Raw genomic sequence first — 13,992 nt, 5'->3', positions numbered from 1 at the left:
AGGATATCTGGTGCCAATTCTCGCACGTTGAATCACGATTGACAGCTTCCAAATGAGGTCTTTCTGAGACGACCTTGGGGTACATTTGACAAACAGACAAGTTCAGGAATTCGTGGTGCGCTGTGACACCAGAGCATCTGCTTCTTTCCTGTCTTTGAATCGAGCCGCCTGCGCAAGGAAGGCAAATGCGGTACTGCTTTTCGTGGAAGGATCAGAAGGCGGTAACTACACTCTCCAACAGAATGGCATATGATCAGAACCAGGTTGGAGAAAAACTTAACAACGCTTTGCACTGTAATTAAATGGAATTGCATTACATTTCACTACCAGAGCAGATTTGTTCAAGCAAATTCGAAGGCAGGTTTGCAGATGGGAAAGCATGCAAGAAAGCTCAGCTCTTGTCCATGTAAAAGGCTGCAGTTGAAGAACAAAGCAGTTTCTGCCCAGTTTCGAATTGGGGACCTTTCGCGTGTGAGGCGAACGTGATGACCACTACACTACAGAAACAAGCCGGAACCGGCAGTGCTGCGACTCAATGGCGTCCAACACTGAAAGTTGAATCCGTTCTACGTTTCACCTTTTTGTTTCCAATAGCTCGTTGTTGTCCAGCGTAATTGACATCTTGAAAACGTAAAAAAAAAGACACGTTAAATTGATGACAAAATATAGACAAAGCTGTCGTCGATGTTTGTACCGTAGGGCGAGGTGGAATAGGCTGGGACGACTTTCCCTGCAGCGTAACAGCTGCGACATGACCTTATGGAAGGGTGGTTAACTGAGTTTTACCCAAGTTGGTGTGAGTTGAAAACACGAGAGCATAGCTTTAAGGTGATTGGGCTGAAAGTGACAAAGGACCTGAGGCACATTTCCCACAAACAAGGTTGTGCGTGTTTGGAATGATCTACCAGAGGAAGTGGAGGAGGCTATTACACTCAGAAAATTGCAAAGGTAATCGGGTGAGTTTCTGGATATGATGCGTTTAGAGGGATTGGGGCCAAATGCTGGGGAACGGGACTTGTTTAATTTTGGCGATGTGGTGAGCACGGATGAGGTCCACCGAAGTATCTTTTTCCACGATGTACCCCAATTACGTCATGTTGCTTCCACCGGCTTTAAAGGATTACTTTTTAGCGGAGTTTGCCATCGCAGTCTGTGGCACAAACATTTAGTCTGTTCGACTGCTCACGGGAGAGGTAGTATTGTGAAACACTGCAGAAACGAACGACTTCCTTACTTTAGCTCCGACTGACCATACTCTGCGAAATTTTCCCAGATCCTCTGCTGAGAATTTTTGCTGCTGGAAGTTACCTCAGAAACCCTGTTAAATCGAAATGTATTGAGCGAATCGCAAAACAGAAAGCATTTAACACGGAACACAAACAAACTGGCATATCTCATGCATTTTCAGACACAGAGATGCATGAATGCTAAATGTGATACAGTCCGAGGGCATGAGTCATAAAGTAATCTCACAACTAACAACAGGGCATTTCCAAACGACTCTTTCAAAAAGCTCAACTTGCCTGGGATGGCAGAACTGCTTGCGATTTTCCGAGCGGGAGGCGAACACGATCATGACAGTAGAGACATTTTGAAATATTTGGCAGTATCCCACACCACAGGTCGTTCCCTGGGAAGCAAACCCATTTTGTTTTCAATATCAATATACAGTGGGCACCGAAACAGCATTTTAACAAGCTGCAGCGTTGGAGTTGATCAGCAGAAATGGCAGTGGTGGGATTCGAACCCACGCCCCTTTCGAGACTGGAACCTGGATCCAGCGCCTTAGACCGCTCGGCCACACTACCAGCCGGCCGCGCCTCCTCATTTTCTTGTATTTCCAATTGTGCTCCTGCATAACAACAGATGCAAAGTCACATGATAAGGGTTCCATGATTCCTCTCGGACTCGCACAGCTGCTGGGATGTCCTGTCGGACTGGCACAGCTACAATGTCAATTTCGCAGCAGATATTGATAGCCCATCAATCCAGACAAAAATCAATGGTAAACTGAGTCTATCTTCTCAGACTCTTTTCAGCTACAAATGTATCTGTGAGTGCTTGAGAATATGGGTTCGCTTATGATTTGGTCAAATAACCATGAGCTGCTTGACATTACTGCAATTTCGAATCTAGCTTTGCTAAATGATTTCACCCATTGCTCGAAACAGGACGACTTTACACGGAACACGAAACACACCGGACTACAGGGAAAATGCACAAACCTGAGCAGGCCGTAATCCACATCATACCGTGCAGCATAGATTCAGTCACTGTGTCTGTTTTTTTTTCAGAATAAGAGTCCCAAAGAATGTTCTCCACCCTAAACCGGAGGTAACATTACAATCCGAGAACGACAGATCACATTGTGAGAATGCTCTGACCTCGGAGCCAGTTCTAGAAGCCACTTTCCTTGCCTTTTACCTTAACCGTGCAATGTGCTGCAGAGATGTTCACACCTGGACATGAGCCACATGGATACCAACTGCGTTGGAAACCTATGTGGGAATCGACGACAAGCGACTCGATAAATTTTGTTAAATTCCATGGTGCTTTTTAAAAATGCCATTTCTGTTCACCTCAATATAAAAGCTAGTTTCTGAACATAGTAACAGAAGTCACAAGGTAATTACCTCACCGCACCCCCCACTCCGGAGGAGGTGCTAACTGCCCTTGAGTGCTTTTTGTTCTCGATGTGAAGAGCTTTCACGCCTGAGTCACCTTCACGTCTCTGGTTGCTGAGTGAATCACAAAGAAGGAATTTCACCAGAGCTGCAACTGCCTCACTTCTGCACTCGCCCTCCCCGTTTACATTTTCCTGCTCGTCAGTAATTTAAAGAAAACCAAATGGATGCGATGTCATTCTGTAGTCTCTCTGTCGATTCCTCCGTTTCAGTTCCAACATGACTTAGATCTCGGGGCGGACCTTAATACTAGCGACGCTATGAATGCGCAAGTCGAAAGGATCCTCTGAGAGTGCAATTTCTTTCATTGCTGTTGCTGATTGAATGAGCCACTAACGTGCGAATTGCTCCAAAACATGATTCAGGATATCTGGTGCCAATTCTCGCACGTTGAATCACGATTGACAGCTTCCAAATGAGGTCCTTCTGAGATGACCTTGGGGTACATTTGACAAACAGACAAGTTCAGGAATTCGTGGTGCGCTGTGACACCAGAGCATCTGCTTCTTTCCTGTCTTTGAACCGAGCCGCCTGCGCAAGGAAGGCAAATGCGGTACTGCTTTTCGTGGAAGGATCAGAAGGCGGTAACTACACTCTCCAACAGAATGGCATATGATCAGAACCAGGTTGGAGAAAAACTTAACAACGCTTTGCACTGTAATTAAATGGAATTGCATTACATTTCACTACCAGAGCAGATTTGTTCAAGCAAATTCGAAGGCAGGTTTGCAGATGGGAAAGCATGCAAGAAAGTACAGCTCTTGTCCATGTAAAAGGATGCAGTTGAAGAACAAAGCAGTTTCTGCCCAGTTTCGAACTGGGGACCTTTCGCGTGTGAGGCGAACGTGATGACCACTACACTACAGAAATAAGCCGGAAGCGGCAGTGCTGCGACTCAATGGCGTCCAACACTGAAAGTTGAATCCGTTCTACGTTTCACCTTTTTGTTTCCAATAGCTCGTTGTTGTCCAGCGTAATTGACATCTTGAAAACGTAAAAAAAAAGACACGTTAAATTGATGACAAAATATAGACAAAGCTGTCGTCGATGTTTGTACCGTAGGGCGAGGTGGAATAGGCTGGGACGACTTTCCCTGCAGCGTAACAGCTGCGACATGACCTTATGGAAGGGTGGTTAACTGAGTTTTACCCAAGTTGGTGTGAGTTGAAAACACGAGAGCATAGCTTTAAGGTGATTGGGCTGAAAGTGACAAAGGACCTGAGGCACATTTCCCACAAACAAGGTTGTGCGTGTTTGGAATGATCTACCAGAGGAAGTGGAGGAGGCTATTACACTCAGAAAATTGCAAAGGTAATCGGGTGAGTTTCTGGATATGATGCGTTTAGAGGGATTGGGGCCAAATGCTGGGGAACGGGACTTGTTTAATTTTGGCGATGTGGTGAGCACGGATGAGGTCCACCGAAGTATCTTTTTCCATGATGTACCCCAATTACGTCATGTTGCTTCCACCGGCTTTAAAGGATTACTTTTTAGCGGAGTTTGCCATCGCAGTCTGTGGCACAAACATTTAGTCTGTTCGACTGCTCACGGGAGAGGTAGTATTGTGAAACACTGCAGAAACGAACGACTTCCTTACTTTAGCTCCGACTGACCATACTCTGCGAAATTTTCCCAGATCCTCTGCTGAGAATTTTTGCTGCTGGAAGTTACCTCAGAAACCCTGTTAAATCGAAATGTATTGAGCGAATCGCAAAACAGAAAGCATTTAACACGGAACACAAACAAACTGGCATATCTCATGCATTTTCAGACACAGAGATGCATGAATGCTAAATGTGATACAGTCCGAGGGCATGAGTCATAAAGTCATCTCACAACTAACAACAGGGCATTTCCAAACGACTCTTTCAAAAAGCTCAAAGCTCAAAAACCTGGGATGGCAGAACTGCTTGCGATTTTCCGAGCGGGAGGCGAACACGATCATGACAGTAGAGACATTTTGAAATATTTGGCAGTATCCCACACCACAGGTCGTTCCCTGGGAAGCCAACCCATTTTGTTTTCAATATCAATATACAGTGGGCACCGAAACAGCATTTTAACAAGCTGCAGCGTTGGAGTTGATCAGCAGAAATGGCAGTGGTGGGATTCGAACCCACGCCCCTTTCGAGACTAGAACCTGGATCCATCGCCTTAGACCGCTCGGCCACACTACCAGCCGGCCGCGCCTCCTCATTTTCTTGTATTTCCAATTGTGCTCCTGCATAACAACAGATGCAAAGTCACATGATAAGGGTTCCATGATTCCTCTCGGACTCGCACAGCTGCTGGGATGTCCTGTCGGACTGGCACAGCTACAATGTCAATTTCGCAGCAGATATTGATAGCCCATCAATCCAGACAAAAATCAATGGTAAACTGAGTCTATCTTCTCAGACTCTTTTCAGCTACAAATGTATCTGTGAGTGCTTGAGAATATGGGTTCGCTTATGATTTGGTCAAATAACCATGAGCTGCTTGACATTACTGCAATTTCGAATCTAGCTTTGCTAAATGATTTCACCCATTGCTCGAAACAGGACGACTTTACACGGAACACGAAACACACCGGACTACAGGGAAAATGCACAAACCTGAGCAGGCCGTAATCCACATCATACCGTGCAGCATAGTTTCAGTCACTGTGTCTGTTTTTTTTTCAGAATAAGAGTCCCAAAGAATGTTCTCCACCCTAAACCGGAGGTAACATTACAATCCGAGAACGACAGATCACATTGTGAGAATGCTCTGACCTCGGAGCCAGTTCTAGAAGCCACTTTCCTTGCCTTTTACCTTAACCGTGCAATGTGCTGCAGAGATGTTCACACCTGGACATGAGCCACATGGATACCAACTGCGTTGGAAACCTATGTGGGAATCGACGACAAGCGACTCGATAAATTTTGTTTAATTCCATGGTGCTTTTTAAAAATGCCATTTCTGTTCACCTCAATATAAAAGCTAGTTTCTGAACATAGTAACAGAAGTCACAAGGTAATTACCTCACCGCACCCCCCACTCCGGAGGAGGTGCTAACTGCCCTTGAGTGCTTTTTGTTCTCGATGTGAAGAGCTTTCACGCCTGAGTCACCTTCACGTCTCTGGTTGCTGAGTGAATCACAAAGAAGGAATTTCACCAGAGCTGCAACTGCCTCACTTCTGCACTCGCCCTCCCCGTTTACATTTTCCTGCTCGTCAGTAATTTAAAGAAAACCAAATGGATGCGATGTCATTCTGTAGTCTCTCTGTCGATTCCTCCGTTTCAGTTCCAACATGACTTAGATCTCGGGGCGGACCTTAATACTAGCGACGCTATGAATGCGCAAGTCGAAAGGATCCTCTGAGAGTGCAATTTCTTTCATTGCTGTTGCTGATTGAATGAGCCACTAACGTGCGAATTGCTCCAAAACATGATTCAGGATATCTGGTGCCAATTCTCGCACGTTGAATCACGATTGACAGCTTCCAAATGAGGTCTTTCTGAGATGACCTTGGGGTACATTTGACAAACAGACAAGTTCAGGAATTCGTGGTGCGCTGTGACACCAGAGCATCTGCTTCTTTCCTGTCTTTGAACCGAGCCGCCTGCGCAAGGAAGGCAAATGCGGTACTGCTTTTCGTGGAAGGATCAGAAGGCGGTAACTACACTCTCCAACAGAATGGCATATGATCAGAACCAGGTTGGAGAAAAACTTAACAACGCTTTGCACTGTAATTAAATGGAATTGCATTACATTTCACTACCAGAGCAGATTTGTTCAAGCAAATTCGAAGGCAGGTTTGCAGATGGGAAAGCATGCAAGAAAGTTCAGCTCTTGTCCATGTAAAAGGATGCAGTTGAAGAACAAAGCAGTTTCTGCCCAGTTTCGAACTGGGGACCTTTCGCGTGTGAGGCGAACGTGATGACCACTACACTACAGAAATAAGCCGGAAGCGGCAGTGCTGCGACTCAATGGCGTCCAACACTGAAAGTTGAATCCGTTCTACGTTTCACCTTTTTGTTTCCAATAGCTCGTTGTTGTCCAGCGTAATTGACATCTTGAAAACGTAAAAAAAAAGACACGTTAAATTGATGACAAAATATAGACAAAGCTGTCGTCGATGTTTGTACCGTAGGGCGAGGTGGAATAGGCTGGGACGACTTTCCCTGCAGCGTAACAGCTGCGACATGACCTTATGGAAGGGTGGTTAACTGAGTTTTACCCAAGTTGGTGTGAGTTGAAAACTCGAGAGCATAGCTTTAAGGTGATTGGGCTGAAAGTGACAAAGGACCTGAGGCACATTTCCCACAAAGAAGGTTGTGCGTGTTTGGAATGATCTGCCAGAGGAAGTGGAGCAGGCTATTACACTCAGAAAATTGCAAAGGTAATCGGGTGAGTTTCTGGATATGATGCGTTTAGAGGGATTGGGGCCAAATGCTGGGGAACGGGACTTGTTTAATTTTGGCGATGTGGTGAGCACGGATGAGGTCCACCGAAGTATCTTTTTCCACGATGTACCCCAATTACGTCATGTTGCTTCCACCGGCTTTAAAGGATTACTTTTTAGCGGAGTTTGCCATCGCAGTCTGTGGCACAAACATTTAGTCTGTTCGACTGCTCACGGGAGAGGTAGTATTGTGAAACACTGCAGAAACGAACGACTTCCTTACTTTAGCTCCGACTGACCATACTCTGCGAAATTTTCCCAGATCCTCTGCTGAGAATTTTTGCTGCTGGAAGTTACCTCAGAAACCCTGTTAAATCGAAATGTATTGAGCGAATCGCAAAACAGAAAGCATTTAACACGGAACACAAACAAACTGGCATATCTCATGCATTTTCAGACACAGAGATGCATGAATGCTAAATGTGATACAGTCCGAGGGCATGAGTCATAAAGTAATCTCACAACTAACAACAGGGCATTTCCAAACGACTCTTTCAAAAAGCTCAACTTGCCTGGGATGGCAGAACTGCTTGCGATTTTCCGAGCGGGAGGCGAACACGATCATGACAGTAGAGACATTTTGAAATATTTGGCAGTATCCCACACCACAGGTCGTTCCCTGGGAAGCAAACCCATTTTGTTTTCAATATCAATATACAGTGGGCACCGAAACAGCATTTTAACAAGCTGCAGCGTTGGAGTTGATCAGCAGAAATGGCAGTGGTGGGATTCGAACCCACGCCCCTTTCGAAACTAGAACCTGGATCCAGCGCCTTAGACCGCTCGGCCACACTACCAGCCGGCCGCGCCTCCTCATTTTCTTGTATTTCCAATTGTGCTCCTGCATAACAACAGATGCAAAGTCACATGATAAGGGTTCCATGATTCCTCTCGGACTCGCACAGCTGCTGGGATGTCCTGTCGGACTGGCACAGCTACAATGTCAATTTCGCAGCAGATATTGATAGCCCATCAATCCAGACAAAAATCAATGGTAAACTGAGTCTATCTTCTCAGACTCTTTTCAGCTACAAATGTATCTGTGAGTGCTTGAGAATATGGGTTCGCTTATGATTTGGTCAAATAACCATGAGCTGCTTGACATTACTGCAATTTCGAATCTAGCTTTGCTAAATGATTTCACCCATTGCTCGAAACAGGACGACTTTACACGGAACACGAAACACACCGGACTACAGGGAAAATGCACAAACCTGAGCAGGCCGTAATCCACATCATACCGTGCAGCATAGTTTCAGTCACTGTGTCTGTTTTTTTTTCAGAATAAGAGTCCCAAAGAATGTTCTCCACCCTAAACCGGAGGTAACATTACAATCCGAGAACGACAGATCACATTGTGAGAATGCTCTGACCTCGGAGCCAGTTCTAGAAGCCACTTTCCTTGCCTTTTACCTTAACCGTGCAATGTGCTGCAGAGATGTTCACACCTGGACATGAGCCACATGGATACCAACTGCGTTGGAAACCTATGTGGGAATCGACGACAAGCGACTCGATAAATTTTGTTTAATTCCATGGTGCTTTTTAAAAATGCCATTTCTGTTCACCTCAATATAAAAGCTAGTTTCTGAACATAGTAACAGAAGTCACAAGGTAATTACCTCACCGCACCCCCCACTCCGGAGGAGGTGCTAACTGCCCTTGAGTGCTTTTTGTTCTCGATGTGAAGAGCTTTCACGCCTGAGTCACCTTCACGTCTCTGGTTGCTGAGTGAATCACAAAGAAGGAATTTCACCAGAGCTGCAACTGCCTCACTTCTGCACTCGCCCTCCCCGTTTACATTTTCCTGCTCGTCAGTAATTTAAAGAAAACCAAATGGATGCGATGTCATTCTGTAGTCTCTCTGTCGATTCCTCCGTTTCAGTTCCAACATGACTTAGATCTCGGGGCGGACCTTAATACTAGCGACGCTATGAATGCGCAAGTCGAAAGGATCCTCTGAGAGTGCAATTTCTTTCATTGCTGTTGCTGATTGAATGAGCCACTAACGTGCGAATTGCTCCAAAACATGATTCAGGATATCTGGTGCCAATTCTCGCACGTTGAATCACGATTGACAGCTTCCAAATGAGGTCTTTCTGAGATGACCTTGGGGTACATTTGACAAACAGACAAGTTCAGGAATTCGTGGTGCGCTGTGACACCAGAGCATCTGCTTCTTTCCTGTCTTTGAACCGAGCCGCCTGCGCAAGGAAGGCAAATGCGGTACTGCTTTTCGTGGAAGGATCAGAAGGCGGTAACTACACTCTCCAACAGAATGGCATATGATCAGAACCAGGTTGGAGAAAAACTTAACAACGCTTTGCACTGTAATTAAATGGAATTGCATTACATTTCACTACCAGAGCAGATTTGTTCAAGCAAATTCGAAGGCAGGTTTGCAGATGGGAAAGCATGCAAGAAAGTTCAGCTCTTGTCCATGTAAAAGGATGCAGTTGAAGAACAAAGCAGTTTCTGCCCAGTTTCGAACTGGGGACCTTTCGCGTGTGAGGCGAACGTGATGACCACTACACTACAGAAATAAGCCGGAAGCGGCAGTGCTGCGACTCAATGGCGTCCAACACTGAAAGTTGAATCGGTTCTACGTTTCACCTTTTTGTTTCCAATAGCTCGTTGTTGTCCAGCGTAATTGACATCTTGAAAACGTAAAAAAAAAGACACGTTAAATTGATGACAAAATATAGACAAAGCTGTCGTCGATGTTTGTACCGTAGGGCGAGGTGGAATAGGCTGGGACGACTTTCCCTGCAGCGTAACAGCTGCGACATGACCTTATGGAAGGGTGGTTAACTGAGTTTTACCCAAGTTGGTGTGAGTTGAAAACTCGAGAGCATAGCTTTAAGGTGATTGGGCTGAAAGTGACAAAGGACCTGAGGCACATTTCCCACAAAGAAGGTTGTGCGTGTTTGGAATGATCTGCCAGAGGAAGTGGAGCAGGCTATTACACTCAGAAAATTGCAAAGGTAATCGGGTGAGTTTCTGGATATGATGCGTTTAGAGGGATTGGGGCCAAATGCTGGGGAACGGGACTTGTTTAATTTTGGCGATGTGGTGAGCACGGATGAGGTCCACCGAAGTATCTTTTTCCACGATGTACCCCAATTACGTCATGTTGCTTCCACCGGCTTTAAAGGATTACTTTTTAGCGGAGTTTGCCATCGCAGTCTGTGGCACAAACATTTAGTCTGTTCGACTGCTCACGGGAGAGGTAGTATTGTGAAACACTGCAGAAACGAACGACTTCCTTACTTTAGCTCCGACTGACCATACTCTGCGAAATTTTCCCAGATCCTCTGCTGAGAATTTTTGCTGCTGGAAGTTACCTCAGAAACCCTGTTAAATCGAAATGTATTGAGCGAATCGCAAAACAGAAAGCATTTAACACGGAACACAAACAAACTGGCATATCTCATGCATTTTCAGACACAGAGATGCATGAATGCTAAATGTGATACAGTCCGAGGGCATGAGTCATAAAGTAATCTCACAATTAACAACAGGGCATTTCCAAACGACTCTTTCAAAAAGCTCAACTTGCCTGGGATGGCAGAACTGCTTGCGATTTTCCGAGCGGGAGGCGAACACGATCATGACAGTAGAGACATTTTGAAATATTTGGCAGTATCCCACACCACAGGTCGTTCCCTGGGAAGCAAACCCATTTTGTTTTCAATATCAATATACAGTGGGCACCGAAACAGCATTTTAACAAGCTGCAGCGTTGGAGTTGATCAGCAGAAATGGCAGTGGTGGGATTCGAACCCACGCCCCTTTCGAAACTAGAACCTGGATCCAGCGCCTTAGACCGCTCGGCCACACTACCAGCCGGCCGCGCCTCCTCATTTTCTTGTATTTCCAATTGTGCTCCTGCATAACAACAGATGCAAAGTCACATGATAAGGGTTCCATGATTCCTCTCGGACTCGCACAGCTGCTGGGATGTCCTGTCGGACTGGCACAGCTACAATGTCAATTTCGCAGCAGATATTGATAGCCCATCAATCCAGACAAAAATCAATGGTAAACTGAGTCTATCTTCTCAGACTCTTTTCAGCTACAAATGTATCTGTGAGTGCTTGAGAATATGGGTTCGCTTATGATTTGGTCAAATAACCATGAGCTGCTTGACATTACTGCAATTTCGAATCTAGCTTTGCTAAATGATTTCACCCATTGCTCGAAACAGGACGACTTTCACGTTTACACGGAACACGAAACACACCGGACTACAGGGAAAATGCACAAACCTGAGCAGGCCGTAATCCACATCATACCGTGCAGCATAGTTTCAGTCACTGTGTCTGTTTTTTTTTCAGAATAAGAGTCCCAAAGAATGTTCTCCACCCTAAAACCGGAGGTAACATTACAATCCGAGAACGACAGATCACATTGTGAGAATGCTCTGACCTCGGAGCCAGTTCTAGAAGCCACTTTCCTTGCCTTTTACCTTAACCGTGCAATGTGCTGCAGAGATGTTCACACCTGGACATGAGCCACATGGATACCAACTGCGTTGGAAACCTATGTGGGAATCGACGACAAGCGACTCGATAAATTTTGTTAAATTCCATGGTGCTTTTTAAAAATGCCATTTCTGTTCACCTCAATATAAAAGCTAGTTTCTGAACATAGTAACAGAAGTCACAAGGTAATTACCTCACCGCACCCCCCACTCCGGAAGAGGTGCTAACTGCCCTTGAGTGCTTTTTGTTCTCGATGTGAAGAGCTTTCACGCCTGAGTCACCTTCACGTCTCTGGTTGCTGAGTGAATCACAAAGAAGGAATTTCACCAGAGCTGCAACTGCCTCACTTCTCCACTCGCCCTCCCCGTTTACATTTTCCTGCTCGTCAGTAATTTAAAGAAAACCAAATGGATGCGATGTCATTCTGTAGTCTCTCTGTCGATTCCTCCGTTTCAGTTCCAACATGACTTAGATCTCGGGGCGGACCTTAATACTAGCGACGCTATGAATGCGCAAGTCGAAAGGTTCCTCTGAGAGTGCAATTTCTTTCATTGCTGTTGCTGATTAAATGAGCCACTAACGTGCGAATTGCTCCAAAACATGATTCAGGATATCTAGTGCCAATTCTCGCACGTTGAATCACGATTGACAGCTTCCAAATGAGTTCTTTCTGAGATGACCTTGGGGTACATTTGACAAACAGACAAGTTCAGGAATTCGTGGTGCGCTGTGACACCAGAGCATCTGCTTCTTTCCTGTCTTTGAACCGAGCCGCCTGCGCAAGGAAGGCAAATGCGGTACTGCTTTTCGTGGAAGGATCAGAAGGCGGTAACTACACTCTCCAACAGAATGGCATATGATCAGAACCAGGTTGGAGAAAAACTTAACAACGCTTTGCACTGTAATTAAATGGAATTGCATTACATTTCACTACCAGAGCAGATTTGGTCAAGCAAATTCGAAGGCAGGTTTGCAGATGGGAAAGCATGCAAGAAAGTTCAGCTCTTGTCCATGTAAAAGGATGCAGTTGAAGAACAAAGCAGTTTCTGCCCAGTTTCGAACTGGGGACCTTTCGCGTGTGAGGCGAACGTGATGACCACTACACTACAGAAACAAGCCGGAATCGGCAGTGCTGCGACTCAATGGCGTCCAACACTGAAAGTTGAATCCGTTCTACGTTTCACCTTTTTGTTTCCAAGAGCTCGTTGTTGTCCAGCGTAATTGACATCTTGAAAACGTAAAAAAAAAGACACGTTAAATTGATGACAAAATATAGACAAAGCTGTCGTCGATGTTTGTACCGTAGGGCGAGGTGGAATAGGCTGGGACGACTTTCCCTGCAGCGTCACAGCTGCGACATGACCTTATGGAAGGGTGGTTAACTGAGTTTTACCCAAGTTGGTGTGAGTTGAAAACACGAGAGCATAGCTTTAAGGTGATTGGGCTGAAAGTGACAAAGGACCTGAGGCACATTTCCCACAAACAAGGTTGTGCGTGTTTGGAATGATCTACCAGAGGAAGTGGAGGAGGCTATTACACTCAGAAAATTGCAAAGGTAATCGGGTGAGTTTCTGGATATGATGCGTTTAGAGGGATTGGGGCCAAATGCTGGGGAACGGGACTTGTTTAATTTTGGCGATGTGGTGAGCACGGATGAGGTCCACCGAAGTATCTTTTTCCACGATGTACCCCAATTACGTCATGTTGCTTCCACCGGCTTTAAAGGATTACTTTTTAGCGGAGTTTGCCATCGCAGTCTGTGGCACAAACATTTAGTCTGTTCGACTGCTCACGGGAGAGGTAGTATTGTGAAACACTGCAGAAACGAACGACTTCCTTACTTTAGCTCCGACTGACCATACTCTGCGAAATTTTCCCAGATCCTCTGCTGAGAAATTTTGCTGCTGGAAGTTACCTCAGAAACCCTGTTAAATCGAAATGTATTGAGCGAATCGCAAAACAGAAAGCATTTAACACGGAACACAAACAAACTGGCATATCTCATGCATTTTCAGACACAGAGATGCATGAATGCTAAATGTGATACAGTCCGAGGGCATGAGTCATAAAGTAATCTCACAACTAACAACAGGGCATTTCCAAACGACTCTTTCAAAAAGCTCAACTTGCCTGGGATGGCAGAACTGCTTGCGATTTTCCGAGCGGGAGGCGAACACGATCATGACAGTAGAGACATTTTGAAATATTTGGCAGTATCCCACACCACAGGTCGTTCCCTGGGAAGCAAACCCATTTTGTTTTCAATATCAATATACAGTGGGCACCGAAACAGCATTTTAACAAGCTGCAGCGTTGGAGTTGATCAGCAGAAATGGCAGTGGTGGGATTCGAACCCACGCCCCTTTCGAAACTAGAACCTGGATCCAGCGCCTTAGA

The 13,992-nt window shown here is 45.5% G+C and overlaps 1 long non-coding RNA gene and 2 other non-coding genes across 11 annotated transcripts in view; all 3 read right to left on the bottom strand.

Moving 5' to 3' along the window:
* Nucleotides 1-13,992, bottom strand: part of LOC148146456 (uncharacterized) — a 931,882-nt gene that overhangs the window by 847,017 nt on the left and 70,873 nt on the right. The window lies entirely within an intron of this gene.
* trnal-cag (transfer RNA leucine (anticodon CAG)) lies at nt 1,727-1,808 on the bottom strand. The gene has a single exon. It is a non-coding gene; the product is annotated as a tRNA-Leu (tRNA).
* Nucleotides 12,637-12,709, bottom strand: trnav-cac (transfer RNA valine (anticodon CAC)). The gene has a single exon. It is a non-coding gene; the product is annotated as a tRNA-Val (tRNA).

Source organism: Chiloscyllium plagiosum, unplaced genomic scaffold, assembly GCF_037043375.1.
Source record: "Chiloscyllium plagiosum isolate Xiang-an unplaced genomic scaffold, Cpla_swu_hap1 HiC_scaffold_21, whole genome shotgun sequence".
In the NCBI taxonomy this organism is placed as follows: domain Eukaryota; kingdom Metazoa; phylum Chordata; class Chondrichthyes; order Orectolobiformes; family Hemiscylliidae; genus Chiloscyllium; species Chiloscyllium plagiosum.
This window is presented reverse-complemented; position numbering and strand designations above follow the sequence as displayed.